The 12979-nt window shown below is 39.4% G+C and overlaps 1 protein-coding gene across 1 annotated transcript in view; it reads left to right on the plus strand.

The window, feature by feature from the left end:
- The first annotated feature begins 7970 nt into the window (after positions 1–7970).
- Positions 7971–12979, plus strand: part of LOC134577551 (FXYD domain-containing ion transport regulator 6-like) — a 120664-nt gene continuing 115655 nt past the window's right edge. The window contains exon 1 of the mRNA XM_063436339.1: positions 7971–7982. The gene's annotated coding sequence lies outside the window, so the exon portion shown is untranslated. The remainder of the gene's footprint in view (positions 7983–12979) is intronic.

Here is a 12979-nt window from a genome sequence, read left to right on the forward strand (position 1 = left end):
AGATACACATAATCACATATATACACAAACACAATCACAGACTCACATACATACAATCACAGACAGATAATCACACGCACAAACATTACATACATACACACATAATAATTAAGAGGTCCACCCAGCCTCCCTACCTTGCTCTAGAAGGGCTAGAGTGGATCCTCAGTCCCTGCTGGTCAGTGGTTGCTGCTGGGATCTCTGTGCTCTTCCTGCACAGGTCTCTCGCGCTCTCTTTAATGACACAGACGCCGCGATTACATCATATCCCAGCTGCCAGCTTAGTGCAGGGCGAAGACCGTGAGACACAGTCAGATGCACACAGTCCAATACACAGTCACTTACACACAGTCACACAGTTACAAGCAGACAGTCACAAACAAAGTCACAGGTAGACAGTCACATACGCAGACAGACACATACACACACACAGTCACACACAATCACAGACAGTCACCAATACAGTCACACACATAGTCACAGACAGTCACAGACACAATGGCAGGCAGACAGTCACACATACAGTCACAGACAGTCACAGAGTCACTGTCAGGATCGGGACAGGGATCCAACACGCAGAGTACAAACAGTAGCCAGATACGTATACCGGACCTTAGAATGGCCGGACTAACGTAAGTAGTACAGTATAGAATGGTCAAAGACAAGCTGAGGTCGAGGGTAACAGAAGACAGGTAAGCGAGAGACAAGCCGAATCAAGGGTAACAGAGATAAGCAGAGTAAGGTAAACAAGCCGGGTCAAAACCAAAAGGGATAATAGAATACACAAGCACTGAGTGACTAGAACAAGCTAGAACCACGACAGGGCAATGAGCTAATGAAAGAAGCTCTGTTAAATACCCTGTTCAGAGCAGTAACCACGCCTCCAAGGCGTCCTGATTGGTCCTGCAGCCATTGACTGACAGGTTGTTCCGGGGGAGTGTCCTGATGACTACTTCCTGCCTAGATGCTGTAAAAGGCAGTCACTCCCTCGCGGCCGGCCTAGCATGACCGGATAGACCGCGGGGAAGGGAGCCATCAGACCGTCTGGATGGAGGAACAGCTAAGTCTCTACCTCTTTCGGAGGTAGAGACCACAGGTACCCTGACAGTCACACACACAAATAATCACAGAGACAGTCACAGGCAGACAGTCACACACACAAATAGTCACACAGACAGTCACAGGCAGACAGTCACACACACCGTCACAGGCAGACAGTCACACACACACACAGTCACAGACAGTCACCAAGACAATCACAGACAGTCACACACACACTATTACAGACAGTGACACACACAGACACAGTCACACAGACAGTCACACACACATACAGTCAAACACAGTCACACAGACAGACACAATCACAGTTACACATAGCACACACTCTCCCTCACAGTCAGCTTGGGCTTGAGTAGGAGTGGATTCAGTGAGTCCCTGGTATGTTGGAGTAGGGGAAGCAGGGACTCCTTCCTGCTTCCCCTCTTTGTGCAGCAGTAAGAGGCTGCCTATAGCACCGCCCCTGCATTCGAATTGGCTACACCCCCACGGCCAATATGGCTCCACCCCCAACTCTCCTTGCAGGTCTCCTGCTCCTGCACTCAGCCCCTGCTTGTGTGAGCTGTGTTGGCTGCCCTGCACCCCTGCTCACAGAACCCTAAGCCTGGCCAGCCCTGGTGGCACCCCCATACCTGGTGGCACCCGGGACGGACCACCCCCCACCCGTCCCATGCCCGTCTTTGTACGCCACTTCCTTGGATCTAGCTGGGAATTCCTGCCAAGTTCATTTCCTAATTTTGAGTATTCTTTTTTTTTCAGTTTGGTACATGAATCGTGGGGTGAACAGAAGGAACACATCAATGACATTCTAATGGCATTCTAATAATTTGAGATCCTGTATTTAGGAAAAGACACAGAGATTTCTGAGAAACACTGAACTTATGCGTCTATACATTGGAGAGGAATGCCACATCAAACCAGTTACTTAGAAAAGTGTGTTAATCCTGTAATAACCCATCGATGAGTAAGCCTATAATTATTCTGTACGGCAGGTTTGCCATAAAACAATGTCTTATATTTACGTTTATAAGAAAGATGTCATGGCATAAAGTTATAGAAAGCTTCAAAATAAAGATAAAATTGCTGTACTCATTAGATCATGCTTACATTATTCTGTGAATAAAGTCTCTCCAGACAGTGTTTTCATCATAGTTTATAAAGGGTCTTTTTTATGGCTTCCTTTTTTACATATGAGTGTCAGGAATAACAGGAGATCCTACACGCAGAGTGTAACAGACTGGACCTTAGAATGGCCAAACTATCGTCACAAGAACAGAGAGTAATGATAAACTAGTCGAGGTCAGGGATGCCAGAAATCAGTAACAGTGAGAGTACAAGAGCCTAGGTCAAAGGAATACAGAAGGTAGAATCATCAAACACAGCCAAAAGTCAAAATCCGAGATAACCATACAAAGAAACGCACTATTGGGACAAAGAAGAACCACAACAGGACAAGGAGTCTTTCCCTGAGTTCACCTTAAGTACTATGTTCTTTGATCTGTAGTTACGCCCCCAAAACGTTAGAAATCAAAGGCTTTGGTGGGTCGTGACGTCATCAGCTTCATGACGTTGGCGCGCATGCGCCGTGTCATAAAAAGGGGCGGAGCTACAGCGGCCAGCATAAAAATCGATGGAAAAAAAGAGGAGAATCGTTTGGCCCCAATCCCTTGCCTGATGATGCCAGCTTGTGGCACGGCCGGTGCTACCACACAAGGTACCCTGACAATGACTTACCTATTGCATATGGACTTTACAGGAAAGTGCACACACAGTAAACAGGAAATGGGACACCAAGTAAACAGAAAATAATCAAAATCCTGAAAAACATATGGCGTGTCTCACTAACTGTCTTTTATTTAAAGGACCGGCACCTTTAGTGCTTATAAAATTCATAGTACAACAGCTATTTAACAACCCCACTACTCATCAATTTGTGATTGAAAGAAAATATTGAAAAAATATTAGCATAACATTTATTAGAAGCAAGGGGTGTATAGCTAGCATATAAATATCTCATAACACAGCAATTTTATGTACATATTGCAGGGATGGTCAAGCTTTATGTTGTAAGAGCCTCATGAAAAAATTTAGAAATATTCAAGAGCCGCAATTAAATTTATTGGAGTATTCAACAGAACCAAATATTCGTAGAGTGTTAGAAGTAAAAACCTACACCTTTAAGTGGAGAGCTAAAAGTTATGTGCTAAAGTGAGGTAAGTAAGGTAAGTAACATTGTGACAATCATGGCTTGAACGAAGTACATATAAAAGATAAAAAATACAATATAGTGCAGATGGTACGTAGGGTAAGATAAAATAAGTAATGATGAAGTTGAACACTCAAATTTAAAGGAGTCTGTATGTGAATACTGGCTCCCTAATCAAGCTTTTATGCTTCTAGGACAGCATCACACCTCCAATCCGCTGTAAGGTATTTCTCAAGAAAAAAAGCAAAGGAGAGAAGAGAACCAATGTGCAGTCTGTTAATAAAATCAAATTAAAAGGTGCAATAAGTATAATGCTCACCTTATTCAGAGCCTTACAATCCTGGCTCTGAGGTGTAATGGTGTTGTGCCAATTTTGTGGGGATGGCACTACCCCTATACGGAAGGCTCCAGAGGACTTGTTTAAAAATAATCAAATTTATTTGTACAATTTAAACATGTAACATGTGGTATAAAATATAAAAAAAAATATAGCAATATAAAAGTCCTTAATTTGGCCGAAACGCGTTTCACTCTTGTAGAGCTTCTTTAGTCAGTTCAGTCAGTGCCGTTACAAATTAAGAATATGTAAATTCACACAATTTATATTTTTCTCGTATTTGTTCAGCCTGTATAAAAATATTTGGGAAGCTTAAGACAATACACAATTTTCTTTATCTTGCATTATTTCAACACAGGGTCTAAATCGGTAGTATAAAAACAAAATTATAATATTTCTCTCATACAGTAGTTGCTTCAAAAATAGGTAGATAGATAGAACAGCAGGTTCAGTTTCACCCGACTGACAATACAATATCACCCCTTACAACATCAACAGTGGACGTCTGCTAGAACAGACTGCCCAAATAAACCTTTAAAGTTTCAGCCTTGATCAAAGAAGATTTTGAGGATCTCAAAAACGAAGTATCAAAATGTATGCTGCTGGAATTGTTAATGGGTTACAAAACAATCAATATAGGAAACAAGAACACTTAATTCAATGTGTGCAGTGCCTCTTGTGTTTTGCTCCCACAATATAAAACATTGCCATCTTTTAAAGCTACGTAAAATCTTTACATTGCAAGGCTAAAACACACACTAGTGGCTGTTACACTGGCAGCCACCAGATGGTGCTTCAGAGTCAGACTTACTTCTTGACGTTCAACATCCTTATGCATTGCATAAGGAGGTTGAATGTTCAATCAATGCTTCTCGTCCAAATGTTTCTTATAAGAAAATTAAATTAAACAAAAAGATTCTTATTATTATTATTTTGGAGGTAATAGTTTCCCCTATAAAGATTTTAGCTTCCCTCGATCCGTTTTAAGTCATATATTGAGACAAATGGAAGACATATCACACTTGACTTACGCATTGTTTCAAACTAATCCTATCCAAAATATGGGAGTATAACAAAACAAACTCAACGAATGGGCAATGGACAAGCCATTTTGTTTATTTTGTGACTTTGAGTTCGGTTCACGAACTCCCCTAAAAAGAAGAGGGAATGGAAGAGGAGCTGATTTTTCTTTGAGGGGGGATAAACAGGTGGTATGCCATGATGGGCAAGAGTTCTGCCCAATGATGTGGTCTGTATCTCCTGTCCAAACAAATGACGTTGGGAAAGATGATTAATGGTTAAGGATCACCCACTAAATGTTGATTTTATTCATAAATCAAGTGAGAAGTGAGCAACAAAGGGTAAGTAAGGACAAACAATACAATAAAGTCTTTATATTCCCGAGCAGGATTCTTCCAAACACTTTTGACTTCAGCTATTGAGGGAGACAGACCAACAATGGTTGCATGTTTTACCATTGCTGTTCCTTGGTGGTAGTCGGAGTGCGTTTCAGATCCTAGTGTGAGACTGGTGAGGTGGGTAGGTTACTCCTCTGCCTAGCCTCTGTCAGTTCCACTTACAACAACTTTAAATTCTCCGATTTAGAATAATTTTACTGATTTGTGATATATTTTCAATTTCTTTTTTTTTTTCTTTTAATCCCCTTAATCCTTTAATTCAAATGAAATTAATCCTGTAGCTGCTGCTCTCTCTTTTTTTTAATCAATTTACAAGATTGCAAAAGGAAAAGCAATTATAAAACTCCTTTAACATTTAATATAGATATAATAATATAATTATAACAATGCTCAACTAGCATCACAAAAATGCAACAATATTTTAGCCATTTTTTCCCCAGAAATGATCACAAAGACTAAATAAGTCCTAACTAAAATGACACATGGATGTTCAAACCAAAAAAAAAATTGTCGGGCGAATTAATGATGATTAACTTTTTTTTTTTTTTTTTTGCTGTGCAATAGTCTTTTTCTACTTAGGATTACCCATCCTAAAATTAAACTAGGGCCAAAGTTTACAAAAATCCAAACGGTTATAAAAGATCCCTTGATAAAGTCATATTGGCATGTGATCTTATCTGTGTGTTTTATATAAAATAGGATTTATAGTTAGGCTTTACTGGCTCTTTAAAATTAGCCATAAATGTCTATATTTTCAGATATTTTCATATAATAATAACTTCTAAGACAACCAGAATATATCATATCCCTTGTCTGACATTATATCCCACGTCAGGTAATCTGTTTTTCTTTAATTATCACATCAAGTGTCTGATAATTATTTAATTAAGTAATTTTTGTTTTCATTCTTGAAGATCAACACAACGAGGCTGATTAAATGACTGGACCTTGTGATCTCCTATTGTTAATAAACTAATGAAGAAGACTTCATCTTTTCAGATAAAATAATATGACGCTATGTGTTCTTCTGTCTTCTCATATTGCACTGTGCACTCTCTGCTCACGCCATACGTATCCCATACGTAATCTAGAGTACACAGGATAATTTCCCAATTTGGGCTGTGGGCAATGAAACGGCTCTAGTATAAGGTTTCAGAGAGCAGCCCAGTGATGATTTGTTCTTTATAGACTAGATACAATGACTCTTTGTAACCAGCCCATTCCCATTCATTCTGTGTTGATGTTCCTCAGGGACAGCTGATCATAACACACCAGGGCCTGCCAACCCCAACTCGTTCATTGTGCCATTGTTACAAGATCTGGGTCACGTGAACTGAAGACTGGAGTGAGGTTACAGGGGGACAATAAAGCATTTGTGCCTTAACTCCTTCACAGCTGTATTGCAATGCAGTGTTAATGATTGTGAAATTACCACCAGACTCTATTGGATGGATGGATGGATGGATAAATGATTGGATGGGTGGATGAATAGATGTCCATATGTGCGTTCAAGAAGATTATTCTTATCATAGTAGGAGTGTGACACAATTTAAAGAACAAATAGGACTAATGGGTTGCAGGTTAAAGACAATCTGCCTCCAAAAAAGACCTTGTATCCTTATGTGAAAAAAGCTACTCTGCAGTAATAAATATAAAAGTGGAGCGAAAAACGAAAAACTCTTTATTAATCCCTCTTGGGGGAGAAACACACAGATACTAAACAAACAAGTAATAAAATTAGGATCTAATAGGATAGAATCGACTAGTCCAAAAATAATAGTAATATGGTCAGAAGAAATGCTATAAGTATGTGTGTGGCAGAATTGCCATAAATAGTAGCAAATAACTATGACCCAAAAGGGGGGAGGTACATTAAATGTAGCAAACTGAAGATCTCTAAATACAAAAGTAAATAAACTCTATAATTAGAACAAAGAGTATATCAAGTGCACAAAAAATATATGAGCAAAGATCTACCAGAATACGTTTGCAACATTGCAGGAAAAAAGCCTGCAGTCTAAATAGCCAGCAATATAAATGTTAAATGAACTGCCTAAACAGCTGTGGGAGATTTGGTGGAAGGAGTCCCTAATATCATGCTGGTAATAGACTAGTATCTAATGCCACCATAAATAAATGATAGGACAGTCTGAAAACAAAGTAGAATCCTAAATTAAAATAGAGCTCCGCCCATAAGTATGACGTAATCATTATTGGCCAATCAGGAAATAGGGGACGGAGAAAAATACCGAGCTCAACAGGAGTGAAGCCAATTATAGATTTAACCCTCACGTAGCCAGAGTATGAGTGGAAGCTAGCACATATCCTCTGTCTTCATAGAGTGAAGGCACAAAATGTAAAATGTAAATGTAGCTGAGCAGAAGAGCTGGCAAAGGTAGTGTATAAATGGACATAACGCTACAGGTTAAACAATTGAAGCCAATATAGGGAGCAATTCCCTAGTAATCATGATAAATATCATAACAGTGGCACTACATGTATGAGTATGACACACAGTGTAAAACTCATCACATATAGTAAAGATGTAATAATTAAGCACAATGTGTGACTTTGTATGTCTTAATAAACTCTATCATGTAGTGAATATAATGAGCCCAGAGAAAAGAACATTAGAGGGGTATTCAAAATTATATAACTAGAATAATAAATTAGGGCATAGAAACATGAGCCCCACAGTGTGGTTAAAATAGAAAATAGAGTAAACTCCAAATATAAAGAGGGAGAATACATATTGATTCAAAGAGAATTCGTTAGAGTAGAAATCCTGTATTGACTTAGATAGAAAATTGAAAAACACTCCATTAATGGTAAAATGAAAGGAGAGATGGAAAAATGAATGAATAAATAAATAAATGAATGAATGAAAAGTGAAGTAATATAATATATCCATATTCACATATCATGTAATATTGGTGCAAATAACTAATAAATCGCAAAACTGAAAAGTAGTAAGTTATGGTGGAAATAGATGATATTGATGATAGTGGACAATTTATCAAGACATTGCAGTGTTTTTAAATAAAAGGGGCAAAAGAAAAACCTTCGTTGAGACCTTTTGGGTGAAGTGTTAGAAGTTGATAAATCCAGAGGCTTTCCCGTTGTCTCAGAAATCTGTCATAGTTGCCCCTACGTTTATCCTTGCGCACCGATTCCAATCCACAGAACCGGAGTCCCTGCGGATTGCCCGCATGGAAGTCTTTCAGGTGACGACCTATGGGAGTATCAACAGGTAGTTTTGGAGATCTAACATGCTCCTTCATGCGCTCCTTAAACGGTCTAAAAGTTTTTCCTACATATTGTAGCTTACAGGTGCATGTAAGGAGATAGACTATACCAGCGGTGTTGCAATTGAAAAAGGATTTAATCCCAAAAGCCTTTTTCCCATCGCTATCCATAATAGACTTAGAGTCACGTTTGATGTATTTACACGCGACACAATGGCCACATTGATATGATCCCAGTATAGGGTTGTGTAGCCAGGTGCGTGTGGGTGAACGATGGAAATGGCTTGGGACTAAAAGGTTCCTAAGGTTTTTGCCTCTACGTGCCGTCATATCCACATTTGGCCCTAAGAGCCTTTTAAGGTGAACATCATCCAACAGACACGGCCAGAATTTTTGGATCTCGAGCTTAACAGCCTCCCAGCCTGAATCGTAAGTGGCTATCATCCGTGGGGCTTGAGGTTTGATGGAGGTATCCACTTTTTTTGGAGATAGTAGAGTGCCTCTGTCTGCCTCTAAAGCCCTTCTATAGGCTTTTTTAAGGCATTTTTTAGGATAGCCCTTCATTTTGAACTGTTGTCGCAATATGTTAGCCTGAAGCTTAAAATCTTCAACATCGCTACAGTTCCTACGGGCCCTAAGATATTGCCCCGTCGGAATGCCATGTTTAAGGGATTGGGGATGAAAACTCTCCCAACGAAGGAGACTGTTAGAAGATGTGGGCTTTTTATACAACGTAGTGGTGATGGAATTACCACTGACCATGATCGTAAGGTCCAAGAAATTAAGTGTATTGCCCCAAAACTCCGAAGTGAAATGTAGGTTAAACTCATTAATATTGAGTAGGGATACAAATCCATCAAAATATTCCCTACTACCTGTCCACAAAATCAAAATATCATCAATATAGCGGGTCCAATGATGAATAAAGGGCCTGTATGGTGAAAAAACATCAGATGCCACAACTACTTCCTCCCACCAACCTAGGTGGAGATTGGCATACGATGGGGCACAAGCCGTCCCCATCGCATTGCCCTGTACCTGATGGTAGAATTTTTCATTAAAGAGGAAGTAGTTGTGGCAGAGGATAAACTCAAGAAGTTCCAAGACAAAATTAGAGTGATCATTAAGGTCAGGACCCCTTTTGTCCAGGTAGAATTTAACATGTTGAATGCCCCCCTTGTGTGGTATGGATGAACACAATGCTTCAACATCAAGACTACAGAGTGCCACTGATTCGGGCACTGTTAGACTTGATAGACGAACCAAAGTTTGCTTGGTGTCCTGAATGAAGGAGGGTAACAATTCCACAAATGGGCGGAGAACCTTATGACACAATTTAAGTTTAGAACTTGGAAGGAGGACATTGGGTCACCAGTCAGTAGATTATAGAGAGCTTGAATAGGTGACTCACTGTCCAAACCCTTTCTTTGTGTCTTAATACGTAAGTAAGGCACGTGAACATTCCTGATATCATCAGTTTAGGTTTAAAAGTACATAACAAAATCTAGGTGGTAATTAGACACCTTATTATTATCAACCTTTTGACATACATACTTCTAAAGAAGGAAAAAAGATCCACCACACACCTTTAAAAACCTTGTTCATATGTCTGGGGTATACCCTGAGTTAAAGTAATAAGTACTGAAGATTGCAGTTATTATTGATGTAGTGTTTTATCACAGTGACATTATGATACAAATGCTGGAATGACATATGTGAATATTTGGGAAACATTTGGATTCCATTACATGTTTTTGGTTTACTGGCTACGGCTCACCACAAAATGTCTCTGATATAGAGAATATAGAGTATTTAACAAAAAATAACAATATGCATGCGCAAAGATAGTTAAGGAGGTGTAAAATATATGAACAGACACTATTCTCCAGCTGGTTCCAGATGACAACCTATCGGTTTTATTAAATACCTTACAATGTAACAGCATCTTCTCAGACTTTGTCACACTGGCAGTCGTGCTCTTTACTGGAGTACTTCTTGTTCTACATTAATGGTGGCCCTGGATAAGGGAAAAGAAGCTGGGAAGCAAGCAATTCAGAAATACCCCTTAAATGTAATGAAGTAGAATGTAAAACACTCACTTTATGAGACACACATATACTTGTGTATTATGATCACTAAATTTTAAAGATAGTGTGCCTTACACATAGTATTTGTCACGTGAATTTTCAAATAATGTGTCACCACAAACATCTATTCTACACATTTATAAAGCTGTTAATGGTGCAGTAATACAAGTTTATCAAGTTTAACCATTTGTAGTGCATTTTTTGTTTATCTTATTGACAGATACATTTCTTCCAAAGTCATTCGAGGAAGAGATTTTAAATGACTGCGTAATCTAAGGTAGTCATATTACTGAATGAATTGAATAAATATGTCAATTTAAAATACTATAAGTATGTATGTACATAGAAACATAGAATGTGACGGGAGATAACCCTCTAGTCTGCCCAACAATGTATTCAACAATGTCAAAATATACCTAATCATCTCACAGAAACTCATAATTGTATCAGTCAGTCACTGGTGTACGTATTAGTGTATTCTATCATTTTACTGCCCTCACTGTACAGATCCCTTGCTCAATGTTAGCTCAATCACAGATGCTCTCTCCTGGTGCTCCTCCTACCTCTCCCATCACTTTTTCAGTGTTTCTTTCTCTGGCTCTGCCTCTTATTCCCAGTGCCTCTCTGTTGGTGTTCCCCAAGGTTCTGTACTTGGTCCCCTACTGTTCTCCATCTATACTGCCTCCCTTGGTAAACTCATCAGCTCCTTTGGCTTCCATTATCACTTATATGCAGATGAAATGCAAATCTACTTGTCCTCTCCTGATCTCTCTCTGCCCATCTTGACTCGTGTCTCTGACTGCCTCGCTGTGATTTCCAACTGGATGGCTGCTCACTTCCTTAAACTCAACCTTTCCAAAACAGAACTTCTGGTCTTTCATCCCTCAAGTGTTGCTACTCCCGTGTCTGTCTCCCTCCAAGTCAATGGCTCTAACTCTCAGGCTCACTGCCTAGGTGTTCTCTTTGACTCCGACCTCTCCTTCACCCCTTATGTCCAATCGATCGCCAAATCCTGCCGCTTCCATCTTAAAAACATAGCTCGCATTCGCCCCTATTTAACACCAGATGTGGCTAAGGTGCTGGTCCATGCCGTTGTTCTTTCTCGCCTTGACTATTGCAATCCCCTTCTCAGTGGTCTTACGTGTTCCCAGGTTGCACTGCTGCAATCTATAATGAATGCGGCATCGAGGCTCATTTTCCTGTCTTCCCTCACCTCCCACGCCTCCCCCCTCTGTCAGTCCCTACATTGACTTCCTGTTAGATATAGGGCTCCATTTAAGATTCTGGTGCTTGCTTACAAGTCCCTACATAATGCTGTTCCAACCTACCTATCCTCCCTAATATACAAGTATGTCCGGTTGAGTCCCCTGCACTCTGTCGAAGACCTAAGTCTATCCTCTGTCCGTACTACCACATCCGATGCTCGCCTCCAAGACTTCTCCAGGGCTGCACCTGTGGAACTCCCCTCCCTTCGACTTTCACCCAGTCTCCACTCCTTCAAAAAATCTTTGAAAACACACTCCCTCTAGCATGTAAGCTCATTGAGCAGGGGCTCATTGAGCAGGGCCCTCAACCCCTCTGTCCCTGTGTGTCCATTTGTCTGGTTACAGTTACGTGTCTGTTAGTCCACCCATTGGACAGTGCTACGGAATTCGCTGGCGCAATATAAATAATAAAATAATAATAATAATGGTCTTACCCACTTAATACAATAACCGCTAAGCGGTACTGGGGGCTTGCACATGTTCACATGATTAGCTCAGAAAAGCATTTCATTGTCCTGTTCTAGTTTGAGGGGGCTGTATATAGAATTGTGTTTTGTAGGCAAACGTTTAATAGAATAGCCCTTACATGCAAAATCAGAAAAACACTCATGAACAAAAATAATAATACATTCAATAATGAATGTCAATGCCAAATATCAAGATTATTTGGATTATTTTGTCCTGTGTTCTAAAGGATTTCACAGTTCCTGATCTGATTTGGAATATCAAGGTTTGAAACGTAATTAGAGAATCAAGCCTTCTGATAAGTAGCTCATCCCGACTCTTCACCCAACCATGTTCCAAACATTATAGAGACAGATCTGCCCCTACATTGGAGTAAGGAGTTATTTATATAATATACATTGATTCACATTGTCTTGAAACACTATTGAGCACACATCAAAAAGTCAGTTAATGTGTACAGTATTTTATGCTTGTCTTTCGGGTAATATCAGCCATCAATGTAGACAACTATCAGGCAGACAGTAAACAGGTTGAGCAGTGCATGGTATAGTGCTGCTACTGTGAATTAAATGTTTTTCCCCAAGGAAGGTAAAGTCAGCCTTCTTTAGATATATATATATGTTGTTTTGCTCTTTCTTATATTACCTCTACAACATTGTGATACCTCAACCCAGGTCATTATTTCTCATCTGACGATATATGTGGACTTTTTGATATGTTTGTTTCTGTTATACTGTTGGGGCGGAAGAGTAGGGGTAGGTAGAATAATTTTCACTACAGTAACATGTTTATTTCTATATTGCAAATTCACTGTTCTAATTGTTTTACAAAATGTATATTTTCTTATTTTATTTTAAGCATAAATAAATTTGGTTTACGTATGCTAAATCAAATTAAATT

This window comes from Pelobates fuscus, chromosome 11 (assembly GCF_036172605.1).
Source record: "Pelobates fuscus isolate aPelFus1 chromosome 11, aPelFus1.pri, whole genome shotgun sequence".
In the NCBI taxonomy this organism is placed as follows: domain Eukaryota; kingdom Metazoa; phylum Chordata; class Amphibia; order Anura; family Pelobatidae; genus Pelobates; species Pelobates fuscus.